The sequence below is a fragment of the Taurulus bubalis genome (genome assembly GCF_910589615.1).
Source record: "Taurulus bubalis genome assembly, chromosome: 18".
NCBI lineage: Eukaryota > Metazoa > Chordata > Actinopteri > Perciformes > Cottidae > Taurulus > Taurulus bubalis.
Genome location: NC_136606.1, coordinates 391,904 through 408,164, shown reverse-complemented (window position 1 = coordinate 408,164; position 16,261 = coordinate 391,904).

The following is a 16,261-nucleotide window of genomic DNA, read 5'->3' as shown; positions in this document are numbered from 1 at the left end:
AGTCAGGATGGACAACCGTATTCGGGAACGCCGTCGGGAGAGGCACTACCGGTCTTCCAATCCGGTGCGTCAGTTTTCTTCCGCTCCCGGCTCTCAGCCCCCGAGCCCGGTCGGACGGTACGGCCAGGAGCGCGCCCGCTCCCCTTCCTCGGGCCCTCCCCCGTTGGAACCGGAGACGATGCAGCTCGGGCGGAGTCATCTCTCTCCAGAGGAAAGAGAGAGACGCCTCCGCACAGGAAGCTGCCTGTACTGCGGGGAGTCGGGACACCGCATGGCCGTGTGCTCCGCTCGGCCAAAAGAGAGAGCTCGTCAGTAGGAGTGGGGGTGCTGGCGAGTGGGTCAAGGAGAATTCCCCATTCTGAGTCTCGGTCATTGTTTCCTGCCACCCTGAGGCTGTCATCAGGGCCTGTGCACCTGTCAGCCCTCATTGATTCCGGGGCTGAACAGAACTTTTTGGACACTGACTTTACTAGGAGTCAAGGAATTCCTGTGGAGGCGCTAGAGCGCACTCTGCTGGTGAGCGCATTGGATGGCAGTTCACTGGCGGAGATAACACACTGGACTCAGCCAATTTCCCTGCACGTGTCTGGCAATCACAGCCAGAGTACCCGGTTCTATGCGTTTCCGTCCCCCCAGACACCCTTGGTTCTGGGACTTCCCTGGCTCAAGAAGCATAATCTTCAGATTGATTGGGCTGGAGGTAGGATCACCGGCTGGAGTTCTGCCTGTCATTCTCGCTGCCTCAGATCTGCGCTGCCCCATCAGGTTATTCTCCCCAGCAAGTCTGACACCGGTCCTGGCCTCGTCGCAGTGCCTCAGGAGTATGTGGATTTGGGAGAGGCGTTCAACAAGGAGCGGGCTCTTTCACTTCTCCCTCATCGTCCATACGATTGTGCCATTGACCTGCTTCCGGGCGCGCCACTTCCCTCGAGCCGGTTATATAATCTCTCCCGGCCAGAACGTGAGTCTATGGAGAGATACATCACGGACTCGGTCGCCGCTGGAATCATACGCCCCTCTTCATCACCTGTGGGAGCGGGTTTCTTCTCCATCTCGAAGAAGGACAAGAGCCTCCGTCCCTTAACTTAACCTTAACGGCCTTTAACACACCCCTGGGACACTTTGAATATTTGGTGATGCCGTTTGGACTAACTAATGCCCCTGCCGTCTTTCAGGCCCTGGTGAACGATGTCCTCCGCGACTTCTTGAACTGTTTTGTGTTTGTATATTGACGACATTCTCATCTTCTCCCCGAACCCCCAGGAGCACACCAACCATGTTCGCCTGGTTTTGCAATGGCTGTTGGAGAATCAGCTCTTCGTGAAGGCTGAGAAGTGTGAGTTCCACGTTACATCTGTGCAGTTCCTGGGGTTCTTTATCGAGGAGGGTCAGGTGAGAAAGGACCCCGAGAAGGTTAAGGCAGTAACGGAGTGGCCGGTGCCCACTTCAAGAAAGAAGCTTCAGCAGTTTCTGGGGTTCGCCAATTTCTATCGTCGGTTCATCCGGAACTACAGCCGAACGGCAGAACCACTGACACGACTCACCTCTTCCAAGGTCCGTTTTTCATGGACCCCAGAGGCCGACGGGGCTTTTCGGGCCCTCAAGGATCGGTTCGTCTCGGCCCCGATCCTGGTCCACCCAGACGAGACCCGCCAGTTTGTCGTCGAGGTGGACGCCTCGGACACCGGAGTCGGAGCTGTACTTTCCCAGCGGTCCGCTTCCGACTCCAAGCTCCATCCTTGTGCCTTCTTCTCCCGCAGATTGTCCCTGGCGGAGAGGAATTATGACGTTGGCAACCGCGAACTGTTGGCGGTCAAGTTAGCCTTGGAGGAGTGGAGGCACTGGCTGGAGGGATCGGTGCTTCCCTTCATTGTATGGACCGACCACCACAATTTGGAATACATCCATTCGGCGAGACGCCTCAATTCCCGTCAGGCCTGCTGGGCTTTGTTCTTCACACGCTTCAACTTCACCATCACCTTCCGGCCAGGGCACAAGAACACCAAGCTGGACGCACTCTCCCGTCAGTTTGCTCCAGAGGAGGGAGGTTCTACTCTCGACACCATCCTGCCCGCCTCGTGCGTGCTGGGTGCAGTCACCTGGGAGATTGAGAGGGTGGTACGTGAGGCCCAGCACACCCAGCCTGACCCCGGAGGAGGTCCCCCGAACCGCCTGTTTGTTCCTGAGGCCGCCCGTTCCCAAGTCCTGCGGTGGGCCCACGAGTCCCGTCTTTCGGGCCACCCGGGCATCCGCCGAACTATGAACTGGCTCCGCCGCATGTTTTGGTGGCCGTCTCTCGAGGAGGATACGCGTTCGTATGTGCTGGCCTGCACTACGTGTGCCCGCAGCAAGGCTTCGAATCAACCTTCCGTGGGGTTACTCAGACCACTTCCTGTGCCCCAACGCCCATGGTCCCATATCGGGGTGGATTTCGTTACTGGTTTCCCTCCATCTGACACCAACACCGTCATTCTGACGGTTGTGGACCGGTTTTCAAAGGCTGCTCACTTAATTCCCCTGCCCAAGCTTGCATCGGCCCGTGAAACCGCCGATCTGCTAGTTCTACATGTGGTGAGGCTTCATGGCATCCCGGCAGACATAGTTTCGGACCGCGGTCCTCAGTTTTCGTCCCAGTTGTGGAAGGCCTTCTGTCACACCCTCGGCGCCACGGCCAGCCTCTCCTCAGGATTCCACCCACAGACTAATGGCCAGACTGAGAGGATGAACCAGGAGCTCGAGGCCATCCTCAGGTGTGTGACCGCCACCAATCCCTCGTCATGGAGCCGTCACCTTCCGTGGGTCGAGTACGCCCACAATTCCCACACATCTACTGCCACCGGGCTGTCCCCATTTGAGGCCTCTTTGGGTTTTCAGCCTCCCCTGTTCCCCAGCCAGGAGGTTGAGGTTGCCGTACCTTCGGTCCAAAGCAATGCCCGTCGTTGTAGGCGCGTGTGGAGAGAGACGCGGGCCGCTCTACTTCGCACAGCAGAACAGAACAGGAGATCGGCGAATCAACGGCGTGTTCCAGCCCCGAACGACCGTGTTGGTCAATTGGTGTGGCTTTCGGCCAAGGACATCCCCCTCCGCACCGAGTGTAGGAAGCTCTCCCCCAGATATGTCGGCCCTTATCCCATCATCTCCATCGTCAACCCGGTGTCGGTCAAACTTCAGCTGCCTCGTTCCATGAGAATTCACCCAGTATTTCATGTCTCTCTCCTCAAGCCCGTTGTCTCCAGCCCCTTAAGCCCCTTAAATCCTCCGACTACAAGAGCGGTTGAGTTGCCCTCCCGACTCTGGAGCGGAATCCGTCCGGCGTGCTTCAAGAGCATCCTTCACAAGAGCGGTTGAGTTGCCCTCCCAACTCTGGAGCAGGGGAGGTGGATCTCCTGTGTTCGCTGGACATTACCGGTGGTATTAGTTAGTCTATTCGTTGTGTTTTGTTTTGGCGCAATAAAGTCCGCCCTTGGAACTTGAACTGCTGCGTCTGTGCATTTGGGTCCTCAACACCACACCCCTTCTAACAATGACATGTTTAGTGGTTAGCTTGTTTTAACACTCAATGGCTGAAGGAGGAGGAGAAATGGACTTGGTGGTGGATTTACTTCATGTCTTTCTCATGGAGGGTTATTATGGGCATGTTTGGCGGTGACTCACTGAAGCGCACCGATGAACTGAACCACCACGTCATTGAACTGTGTTAACAAAGAGAAGGATGCACTTTGTCTTTATTAAGTGAACAGCACCTGGTGAGTGAACTGCTCTTTCTGCTTTCGCTGGCTCCCACCTCCACAGAGCTAGGCTAGCTTGCGCCGCGCCGTGCAGGTGGTGGGAGAGCTGCTGCTGCTGAGAGGACCCTGTTTTACAGTGAGATCACTCGTGAAGTGGATTTGGGAATATTTTACGTGAATTTTGAACCGTATGTCGCTGCAAAGCCTGCTACATTTTGAATTTGAAAAATCCAGAAATCAGCTGCGAGGGTCAAAGTTGAGAAAAAATAAAAGTAGCTGCTTATAACCCAAATTTGCAGCATCCTGTCATGCGCGCATTTATGTAAATATCAGACGGGACTGAAGGCCTAGGTCCAAAATGCACGACCCGCCACTGACAGAAGAACAGATGAAACACTGATGAAACCACAGAAGAACAGATGAAACACTGATGAAACCACAGAAGAACAGATGAAACACTGATGAAACCACAGAAGAACAGATGAAACACTGATGAAACCACAGAAGAAGAACAGATGAAACACTGATAAAAACCACAGAAGAAGAACAGATGAAACACTGATGAAACCACAGAAGAAGAACAGATGAAACACTGATAAAAACCACAGAAGAAGAACAGATGAAACACTGATGAAACCACAGAAGAAGAACAGATGAAACACTAATGGAACCACAGAAGAAGAACAGATCATTTAGTAGCAGGACGTTCGTCTGAGACTCTGAACTGTTGTGTTATTGAAGTTAATGAGCCGAAGACAACACACAACAAGCACACACACACACACGCACACACACACAGACACACACACAGGCACACACACACACACACACACACAGGTAACCTGAGAGCATCACACACACCTGGACGCTCACCTGTTCCTGTTAGCTGTAAACACAGAAACACATTCGTCACTTTCACAACATGTCACCTGTACTACTAGTACTACTACAAGTACTACAGTATTATGTGTACTACTAATAGTACTACTACAACTACTACAGTATTATGTGTACTAGTACTACTACAAGTGCTACAGTATGATGTGTACTTCACTACTACTACAGTAAAATGTAAATATTTAATAGTTTAATAGTTGTTTTTGTTGCATGTTTGTTGTCTGCCGTGAGCAAAATATATCTGGTTTCCTGTTTTGAGATAAGGTGCTTTTATTTTGAAGGCGAGAAACAGAGTTGAAACCGAAGTAGCATAGAGCGCCTTTTAACGGCTAAAGCTACGGTCTTTAAAGACCATCTGTCAGAGGGGTACGCTACAAACTATGACTCTGAGATAACTGTTACAGGATGTCAGTAGTCTCAGTAGATAACTGTGTTACAGGATGTCAGTAGTCTCAGTAGATAACTGTGTTACAGGATGTCAGTAGTCTCAGTAGATAACTGTGTTACAGGATGTCAGTAGTCTCAGTAGATAACTGTGTTACAGGATGTCAGTAGTCTCAGTAGATAACTGTGTTACAGGATGTCAGTAGATAACTGTGTTACAGGATGTCAGTAGATAACTGTGTTACAGGATGTCAGTAGTCTCAGTAGATAACTGTTACAGGATGTCAGTAGGCTCAGTAGTTAACTGTGTTACAGGATGTCAGTAGATAACTGTGTTACAGGATGTCAGTAGTCTCAGTAGATAACTGTTACAGGATGTCAGTATTCTCAGTAGATAGCTGTATTACAGGATGTCAGTAGTCTCAGTAGATAACTGTGTTACAGGATGTCAGTAGTCTCAGTAGATAACTGTGTTACAGGATGTCAGTAGTCTCAGTAGATAACTGTGTTACAGGATGTCAGTAGATAACTGTTACAGGATGTCAGTAGTGTCAGTAGATAACTGTTACAGGATGTCAGTAGTGTCAGTAGATAACTGTTACAGGATGTCAGTAGATAACTGTGTTACAGGATGTCAGTAGTCTCAGTAGATAACTGTTACAGGATGTCAGTAGGCTCAGTAGTTAACTGTGTTACAGAATGTCAGTAGTCTCAGTAGATAACTGTTACAGGATGTCAGTAGTCTCAGTAGATAACTGTGTTACAGGATGTCAGTAGATAACTGTGTTACAGGATGTCAGTAGTCTCAGTAGATAACTGTGTTACAGGATGTCAGTAGTCTCAGTAGATAACTGTGTTACAGAATGTCAGTAGTCTCAGTAGATAACTGTTACAGGATGTCAGTAGTCTCAGTAGATAACTGTGTTACAGGATGTCAGTAGATAACTGTGGTACAGGATGTCAGTAGTCTCAGTAGATAACTGTGTTACAGGATGTCAGTAGTCTCAGTAGATAACTGTGTTACAGGATGTCAGTAGTCTCAGTATATAACTGTTACAGGATGTCAGTAGTCTCAGTAGATAACTGTTACAGGATGTCAGTAGTCTCAGTCGATAACTGTTACAGGATGTCAGTAGTCTCAGTAGATAACTGTTACAGGATGTCAGTAATCTCAGTAGATAACTGTGTTACAGGATGTCAGTCGTCTCAGTAGATAACTGTGTTACAGGATGTCAGTAGATAACTGTGTTACAGGATGTAAGTAGTCTCAGTAGATAACTGTGTTACAGGATGTCAGTAGTCTCAGTAGATAACTGTGTTACAGGATGTCAGTAGATAGCTGTGTTACAGGATGTCAGTAGTCTCAGTAGATAACTGTGTTACAGGATGTCAGTAGTCTCAGTAGATAACTGTGTTACAGGATGTCAGTAGATAACTGTTACAGGATGTCAGTAGTGTCAGTAGATAACTGTGTTACAGGATGTCAGTAGTCTCAGTTGATAACTGTTACAGGATGTCAGTAGTCTCAGTAGATAACTGTGTTACAGGATGTCAGTAGTCTCAGTAGATAACTGTGTTACAGGATGTCAGTAGATAACTGTGTTACAGGATGTCAGTAGTCTCAGTAGATAACTGTGTTACAGGATGTCAGTAGTCTCAGTAGATAACTGTTACAGGATGTCAGTAGTCTCAGTAGATAACTGTGTTACAGGATGTCAGTAGTCTCAGTAGATAACTGTGTTACAGGATGTCAGGATGTCGGTAGTCTCAGTAGATATCTGTTACAGGATGTCAGTAGTCTCAGTAGATAGCTGTGTTACAGGATGTCAGTAGTCTCAGTAGATAACTGTGTTACAGGATGTCAGTAGATAACTGTGTTACAGGATGTCAGTAGTCTCAGTAGATAACTGTGTTACAGGATGTCAGTAGATAACTGTGTTACAGGATGTCAGTAGTCTCAGTAGATAACTGTGTTACAGGATGTCAGTAGATAATTGTGTTACAGGATGTCAGTAGTCTCAGTAGATAACTGTGTTACAGGATGTCAGTAGTCTCAGTAGATAACTGTGTTACAGGATGTCAGTAGTCTCAGTAGATAACTGTGTTACAGGATGTCAGTAGTCTCAGTAGATAGCTGTTACAGGATGTCAGTAGTCTCAGTAGATAGCTGTGTTACAGGATGTCAGTAGTCTCAGTAGATAACTGTGTTACAGGATGTCAGTAGATAACTGTGTTACAGGATGTCAGTAGTCTCAGTAGATAACTGTTACAGGATGTCAGTAGGCTCAGTAGATAACTGTTACAGGATGTCAGTAGTCTCAGTAGATAACTGTGTTACAGGATGTCAGTAGTCTCAGTAGATAACTGTGTTACAGGATGTCAGTAGTCTCAGTAGATAACTGTTACAGGATGTCAGTAGTCTCAGTAGATAACTGTGTTACAGGATGTCAGTAGTCTCAGTAGATAGCTGTGTTACAGGATGTCAGTAGTCTCAGTAGATAACTGTTACAGGGTGTCAGTAGTCTCAGTAGATAGCTGTGTTACAGGATGTCAGTAGTCTCAGTAGATAACTGTGTTACAGGATGTCAGTAGATAACTGTGTTACAGGATGTCAGTAGTCTCAGTAGATAACTGTGTTACAGGATGTCAGTAGACAACTGTGTTACAGGATGTCAGTAGTCTCAGTAGATAACTGTGTTACAGGATGTCAGTAGTCTCAGTAGATAACTGTTACAGGATGTCAGTAGTCTCAGTAGATAACTGTGTTACAGGATGTCAGTAGTCTCAGTAGATTACTGTGTTACAGGATGTCAGTAGTCTCAGTAGATAACTGTGTTACAGGATGTCAGTAGTCTCAGTAGATAACTGTTACAGGATGTCAGTAGTGTCAGTAGATAACTGTTACAGGATGTCAGTAGTCTCAGTCGATAACTGTGTTACAGGATGTCAGTAGATAACTGTGTTACAGGATGTCAGTAGTCTCAGTAGATAACTGTTACAGGATGTCAGTAGGCTCAGTAGTTAACTGTGTTACAGAATGTCAGTAGTCTCAGTAGATAACTGTTACAGGATGTCAGTAGTCTCAGTAGATAACTGTGTTACAGGATGTCAGTAGTCTCAGTAGATAACTGTGTTACAGGATGTCAGTAGTCTCAGTAGATAACTGTGTTACAGAATGTCAGTAGTCTCAGTAGATAACTGTTACAGGATGTCAGTAGTCTCAGTAGATAACTGTGTTACAGGATGTCAGTAGATAACTGTGTTACAGGATGTCAGTAGTCTCAGTAGATAACTGTGTTACAGGATGTCAGTAGACAACTGTGTTACAGGATGTCAGTAGTCTCAGTAGATAACTGTGTTACAGGATGTCAGTAGTCTCAGTAGATAACTGTTACAGGATGTCAGTAGTCTCAGTAGATAACTGTGTTACAGGATGTCAGTAGTCTCAGTAGATAACTGTGTTACAGGATGTCAGTAGATAACTGTGTTACAGGATGTCAGTAGTCTCAGTAGATAACTGTGTTACAGGATGTCAGTAGACAACTGTGTTACAGGATGTCAGTAGTCTCAGTAGATAACTGTGTTACAGGATGTCAGTAGTCTCAGTAGATAACTGTTACAGGATGTCAGTAGTCTCAGTAGATAACTGTGTTACAGGATGTCAGTAGTCTCAGTAGATAACTGTGTTACAGGATGTCAGTAGTCTCAGTAGATAACTGTGTTACAGGATGTCAGTAGACAACTGTGTTACAGGATGTCAGTAGTCTCAGTAGATAACTGTGTTACAGGATGTCAGTAGTCTCAGTAGATAACTGTTACAGGATGTCAGTAGTCTCAGTAGATAACTGTGTTACAGGATGTCAGTAGTCTCAGTAGATAACTGTGTTACAGGATGTCAGTAGTCTCAGTAGATAACTGTGTTACAGGATGTCAGTAGATAACTGTGTTACAGGATGTCAGTAGTCTCAGTAGATAACTGTTACAGGATGTCAGTAGGCTCAGTAGTTAACTGTGTTACAGAATGTCAGTAGTCTCAGTAGATAACTGTTACAGGATGTCAGTAGTCTCAGTAGATAACTGTGTTACAGGATGTCAGTAGATAACTGTGTTACAGGATGTCAGTAGTCTCAGTAGATAACTGTGTTACAGGATGTCAGTAGTCTCAGTAGATAACTGTGTTACAGAATGTCAGTAGTCTCAGTAGATAACTGTTACAGGATGTCAGTAGTCTCAGTAGATAACTGTGTTACAGGATGTCAGTAGATAACTGTGTTACAGGATGTCAGTAGTCTCAGTAGATAACTGTGTTACAGGATGTCAGTAGTCTCAGTAGATAACTGTGTTACAGGATGTCAGTAGTCTCAGTATATAACTGTTACAGGATGTCAGTAGTCTCAGTAGATAACTGTTACAGGATGTCAGTAGTCTCAGTCGATAACTGTTACAGGATGTCAGTAGTCTCAGTAGATAACTGTTACAGGATGTCAGTAATCTCAGTAGATAACTGTGTTACAGGATGTCAGTCGTCTCAGTAGATAACTGTGTTACAGGATGTCAGTAGATAACTGTGTTACAGGATGTCAGTAGTCTCAGTAGATAACTGTGTTACAGGATGTCAGTAGTCTCAGTAGATAACTGTGTTACAGGATGTCAGTAGATAACTGTTACAGGATGTCAGTAGTGTCAGTAGATAACTGTGTTACAGGATGTCAGTAGTCTCAGTTGATAACTGTTACAGGATGTCAGTAATCTCAGTTGATAACTGTTACAGGATGTCAGTAGTCTCAGTAGATAACTGTGTTACAGGATGTCAGTAGTTTCAGTAGATAACTGTGTTACAGGATGTCAGTAGATAACTGTGTTTCAGGATGTCAGTAGTCTCAGTAGATAACTGTGTTACAGGATGTCAGTAGTCTCAGTAGATAACTGTTACAGGATGTCAGTAGTCTCAGTAGATAACTGTGTTACAGGATGTCAGTAGTCTCAGTAGATAACTGTGTTACAGGATGTCAGGATGTCGGTAGTCTCAGTAGATATCTGTTACAGGATGTCAGTAGTCTCAGTAGATAGCTGTGTTACAGGATGTCAGTAGTCTCAGTAGATAACTGTGTTACAGGATGTCAGTAGATAACTGTGTTACAGGATGTCAGTAGATAACTGTGTTACAGGATGTCAGTAGTCTCAGTAGATAACTGTGTTACAGGATGTCAGTAGATAACTGTGTTACAGGATGTCAGTAGTCTCAGTAGATAACTGTGTTACAGGATGTCAGTAGATAATTGTGTTACAGGATGTCAGTAGTCTCAGTAGATAACTGTGTTACAGGATGTCAGTAGTCTCAGTAGATAACTGTTAGAGGATGTCAGTAGTCTCAGTAGATAACTGTGTTACAGGATGTCAGTAGTCTCAGTAGATAACTGTTACAGGATGTCAGTAGTCTCAGTAGATAGCTGTGTTACAGGATGTCAGTAGTCTCAGTAGATAACTGTGTTACAGGATGTCAGTAGATAACTGTGTTACAGGATGTCAGTAGTCTCAGTAGATAACTGTTACAGGATGTCAGTAGTCTCAGTAGATAACTGTTACAGGATGTCAGTAGTCTCAGTAGATAACTGTGTTACAGGATGTCAGTAGTCTCAGTAGATAACTGTGTTACAGGATGTCAGTAGTCTCAGTAGATAACTGTTACAGGATGTCAGTAGTCTCAGTAGATAACTGTGTTACAGGATGTCAGTAGTCTCAGTAGATAGCTGTGTTACAGGATGTCAGTAGTCTCAGTAGATAGCTGTGTTACAGGATGTCAGTAGTCTCAGTAGATAGCTGTGTTACAGGATGTCAGTAGTCTCAGTAGATAACTGTGTTACAGGATGTCAGTAGATAACTGTGTTACAGGATGTCAGTAGTCTCAGTAGATAACTGTGTTACAGGATGTCAGTAGACAACTGTGTTACAGGATGTCAGTAGTCTCAGTAGATAACTGTGTTACAGGATGTCAGTAGTCTCAGTAGATAACTGTTACAGGATGTCAGTAGTCTCAGTAGATAACTGTGTTACAGGATGTCAGTAGTCTCAGTAGATAACTGTGTTACAGGATGTCAGTAGTCTCAGTAGATAACTGTGTTACAGGATGTCAGTAGACAACTGTGTTACAGGATGTCAGTAGTCTCAGTAGATAACTGTGTTACAGGATGTCAGTAGTCTCAGTAGATAACTGTTACAGGATGTCAGTAGTCTCAGTAGATAACTGTGTTACAGTATGTCAGTAGTCTCAGTAGATAACTGTGTTACAGGATGTCAGTAGTCTCAGTAGATAACTGTGTTACAGGATGTCAGTAGATAACTGTGTTACAGGATGTCAGTAGTCTCAGTAGATAACTGTTACAGGATGTCAGTAGGCTCAGTAGTTAACTGTGTTACAGAATGTCAGTAGTCTCAGTAGATAACTGTTACAGGATGTCAGTAGTCTCAGTAGATAACTGTGTTACAGGATGTCAGTAGATAACTGTGTTACAGGATGTCAGTAGTCTCAGTAGATAACTGTGTTACAGGATGTCAGTAGTCTCAGTAGATAACTGTGTTACAGAATGTCAGTAGTCTCAGTAGATAACTGTTACAGGATGTCAGTAGTCTCAGTAGATAACTGTGTTACAGGATGTCAGTAGATAACTGTGTTACAGGATGTCAGTAGTCTCAGTAGATAACTGTGTTACAGGATGTCAGTAGTCTCAGTAGATAACTGTGTTACAGGATGTCAGTAGTCTCAGTATATAACTGTTACAGGATGTCAGTAGTCTCAGTAGATAACTGTTACAGGATGTCAGTAGTCTCAGTCGATAACTGTTACAGGATGTCAGTAGTCTCAGTAGATAACTGTTACAGGATGTCAGTAATCTCAGTAGATAACTGTGTTACAGGATGTCAGTCGTCTCAGTAGATAACTGTGTTACAGGATGTCAGTAGATAACTGTGTTACAGGATGTCAGTAGTCTCAGTAGATAACTGTGTTACAGGATGTCAGTAGTCTCAGTAGATAACTGTGTTACAGGATGTCAGTAGATAACTGTTACAGGATGTCAGTAGTGTCAGTAGATAACTGTGTTACAGGATGTCAGTAGTCTCAGTTGATAACTGTTACAGGATGTCAGTAATCTCAGTTGATAACTGTTGCAGGATGTCAGTAGTCTCAGTAGATAACTGTGTTACAGGATGTCAGTAGTTTCAGTAGATAACTGTGTTACAGGATGTCAGTAGATAACTGTGTTACAGGATGTCAGTAGTCTCAGTAGATAACTGTGTTACAGGATGTCAGTAGATAACTGTGTTACAGGATGTCAGTAGATAACTGTGTTACAGGATGTCAGTAGTCTCAGTAGATAACTGTGTTACAGGATGTCAGTAGATCACTGTGTTACAGGATGTCAGTAGTCTCAGTAGATAACTGTGTTACAGGATGTCAGTAGATAATTGTGTTACAGGATGTCAGTAGTCTCAGTAGATAACTGTGTTACAGGATGTCAGTAGTCTCAGTAGATAACTGTTAGAGGATGTCAGTAGTCTCAGTAGATAACTGTGTTACAGGATGTCAGTAGTCTCAGTAGATAACTGTTACAGGATGTCAGTAGTCTCAGTAGATAGCTGTGTTACAGGATGTCAGTAGTCTCAGTAGATAACTGTGTTACAGGATGTCAGTAGATAACTGTGTTACAGGATGTCAGTAGTCTCAGTAGATAACTGTTACAGGATGTCAGTAGTCTCAGTAGATAACTGTTACAGGATGTCAGTAGTCTCAGTAGATAACTGTGTTACAGGATGTCAGTAGTCTCAGTAGATAACTGTGTTACAGGATGTCAGTAGTCTCAGTAGATAACTGTTACAGGATGTCAGTAGTCTCAGTAGATAACTGTGTTACAGGATGTCAGTAGTCTCAGTAGATAGCTGTGTTACAGGATGTCAGTAGTCTCAGTAGATAGCTGTGTTACAGGATGTCAGTAGTCTCAGTAGATAGCTGTGTTACAGGATGTCAGTAGTCTCAGTAGATAACTGTGTTACAGGATGTCAGTAGTCTCAGTAGATAACTGTTACAGGATGTCAGTAGTCTCAGTAGATAACTGTGTTACAGGATGTCAGTAGTCTCAGTGACGAGCGTCTGGAGGCTCATACGTCATTGGTTGATTCTCAGGACACTGGTTGTTGCATCAATGCTGTAACGTTAAGCCTCCCAATGCAAAAACAAACAAAAACATGCAGTTAAGGCATGATAAAATAATTGTCGGCGTTAATGGATTGCTGCTGTTACAGGATGTCAGTAGTCTCAGTAGATAGCTGTGTTACAGGATGTCAGTAGTCTCAGTAGATAACTGTTACAGGATGTCAGTAGTCTCAGTAGATAACTGTTACAGGATGTCAGTAGTCTCAGTAGATAACTGTTACAGGATGTCAGTAGTCTCAGTAGATAACTGTTACAGGATGTCAGTAGTCTCAGTAGATAACTGTGTTACAGGATGTCAGTAGTCTCAGTAGATAACTGTGTTACAGGATGTCAGTAGTCTCAGTAGATAACTGTTACAGGATGTCAGTAGTCTCAGTAGATAACTGTGTTACAGGATGTCAGTAGTCTCAGTAGATAGCTGTGTTACAGGATGTCAGTAGTCTCAGTAGATAGCTGTGTTACAGGATGTCAGTAGTCTCAGTAGATAACTGTGTTACAGGATGTCAGTAGTCTCAGTAGATAACTGTTACAGGATGTCAGTAGTCTCAGTAGATAACTGTGTTACAGGATGTCAGTAGTCTCAGTGACGAGCGTCTGGAGGCTCATACGTCATTGGTTGATTCTCAGGACACTGGTTGTTGCATCAATGCTGTAACGTTAAGCCTCCCAATGCAAAAACAAACAAAAACATGCAGTTAAGGCATGATAAAATAATTGTCGGCGTTAATGGATTGCTGCTGTTACAGGATGTCAGTAGTCTCAGTAGATAGCTGTGTTACAGGATGTCAGTAGTCTCAGTAGATAACTGTTACAGGGTGTCAGTAGTCTCAGTAGATAACTCTGTTACATGATGTCAGTAGTCTCAGTAGATAACTGTTACAGGATGTCAGTTGTCTCAGTAGATAACTGTGTTACAGGATGTCAGTAGATAACTGTGTTACAGGATGTCAGTAGATAACTGTGTTACAGGATGTCAGTAGTCTCAGTAGATAACTGTGTTACAGGATGTCAGTAGACAACTGTGTTACAGGATGTCAGTAGTCTCAGTAGATAACTGTGTTACAGGATGTCAGTAGTCTCAATAGATAACTGTTACAGGATGTCAGTAGTCTCAGTAGATAACTGTGTTACAGGATGTCAGTAGTCTCAGTAGATAACTGTGTTACAGGATGTCAGTAGTCTCAGTAGATAACTGTGTTACAGGATGTCAGTAGTCTCAGTAGATAACTGTGTTACAGGATGTCAGTAGTCTCAGTAGATAGCTGTGTTACAGGATGTCAGTAGTCTCAGTAGATAGCTGTGTTACAGGATGTCAGTAGTCTCAGTAGATAACTGTGTTACAGGATGTCAGTAGTCTCAGTAGATAACTGTTACAGGATGTCAGTAGTCTCAGTAGATAACTGTGTTACAGGATGTCAGTAGTCTCAGTGACGAGCGTCTGGAGGCTCATACATCATTGGTTGATTCTCAGGACGCTGGTTGTTGCATCAATGCTGTAACGTTAAGCCTCCCAATGCAAAAACAAACAAAAACATGCAGTTAAGGCATGATAAAATAATTGTCGGCGTTAATGGATTGCTGCGTTAACGCATTTATAACACGTTAACGTGCCCAGCCCTAATACATATATATATTTATAGACACAGAAGATGTAGAGGGAGCTGCAGAGGTTAAAGGGGTAGCAGCTGGCTGCAGAGAGCAGCAGGAGGAGGAGGAAGAGGAGGAGGAGGAAGAGGAAGAGGAAGAGGAGGAGGAGGAGGAGGAGGAGGAGGAGATGAAAGCAGAGGATCAAAAACGCTAAAGTGACTTTAGAGATGCTCGTTCTGCAGGTTCAGCTGTCACATACTTATGTACTTCATGTACTTTGTACTTCTGGCCCCACAGAATACAATAGAGTCGCCGGAAGGAACTTGATGTTTCTTTATTTTTTACTTTATCTGTTTACATTACATTTCATTTAGCTGATGCTTTCATCCAAAGAGACTTACAATAAGTGCATCAACCATGAGGACAAACTCAGAACAACAAGAATCAACAAAGTACAAATTCTTCAATAAAGTTAAACTACAAAGTGCTATCAGTAAGAGACATTTAAGTGCTGCTTTCTTTATTCAAGGTGTAGTCATAAAAGATGTGTTTTTAGTTTGGGGCAGAAGATGTAGAGAATTCCTGCTGTCCTGATGTCAATGGAGCTCATTCCACCAATGAGGAGCCAGGACACAAACAGTCTGACTTTGAGTGTTTAGCTCTCAGTGACGGAGCTACAAGCCAATTGATCTATATCTTTATCCTCCGAGTCTTGTCTCCAACGAAAGGCTCCTATGTCTTTTTCCTCCGAGTCTGGACTCCAACAAAAGACTCCTATGTCTTCATCCTCCGAGACTCCAACAAAAGACTGCTATGTCTTTATCCTCCGAGTCTTGACTCCAACAAAAGACTCCTATGTCTTCATCCTCCGAGACTCCAACAAAAGACTGCTATGTCTTTATCCTCCGAGTCTTGACTCCAACGAAAGACTCCTATGTCTTCATCCTCGGATTCCAACAAAAGACTCCTTTGTCTTCATCCTCCGAGTCTTGTCTCCAACGAAAGGCTCCTATGTCTTTTTCCTCCGAGTCTGGACTCCAACAAAAGACTCCTATGTCTTCATCCTCCGAGACTCCAACAAAAGACTCCTATGTCTTTATCCTCTGAGTCTTGACTCCAGCGAAAGACTCCTATGTCTTCATCCTCGGATTCCAACGAAAGACTCCTATGTCTTCATCCTCCGAGTCTTGACTCCAACGAAAGACTCCTATGTCTTCATCCTCCGAGTCTTGACTCTAATGAAAGATTCCTATGTCTTCATCCTCAGAGTATTGACTCCAACAAAAGACTCCTATGTATTTATCCTGCGAGTCTTGACTCCAACAAAAGACTCCTATGTCTTTATCCTCCGAGTCTTGACTCCAACAAAAGACTCTTATGTCTTCATCCTCCGAGACTCCAACAAAAGACTCCTATGTCTTCATCCTCCGAGACTCCAACAAAAGACTCCTATGTC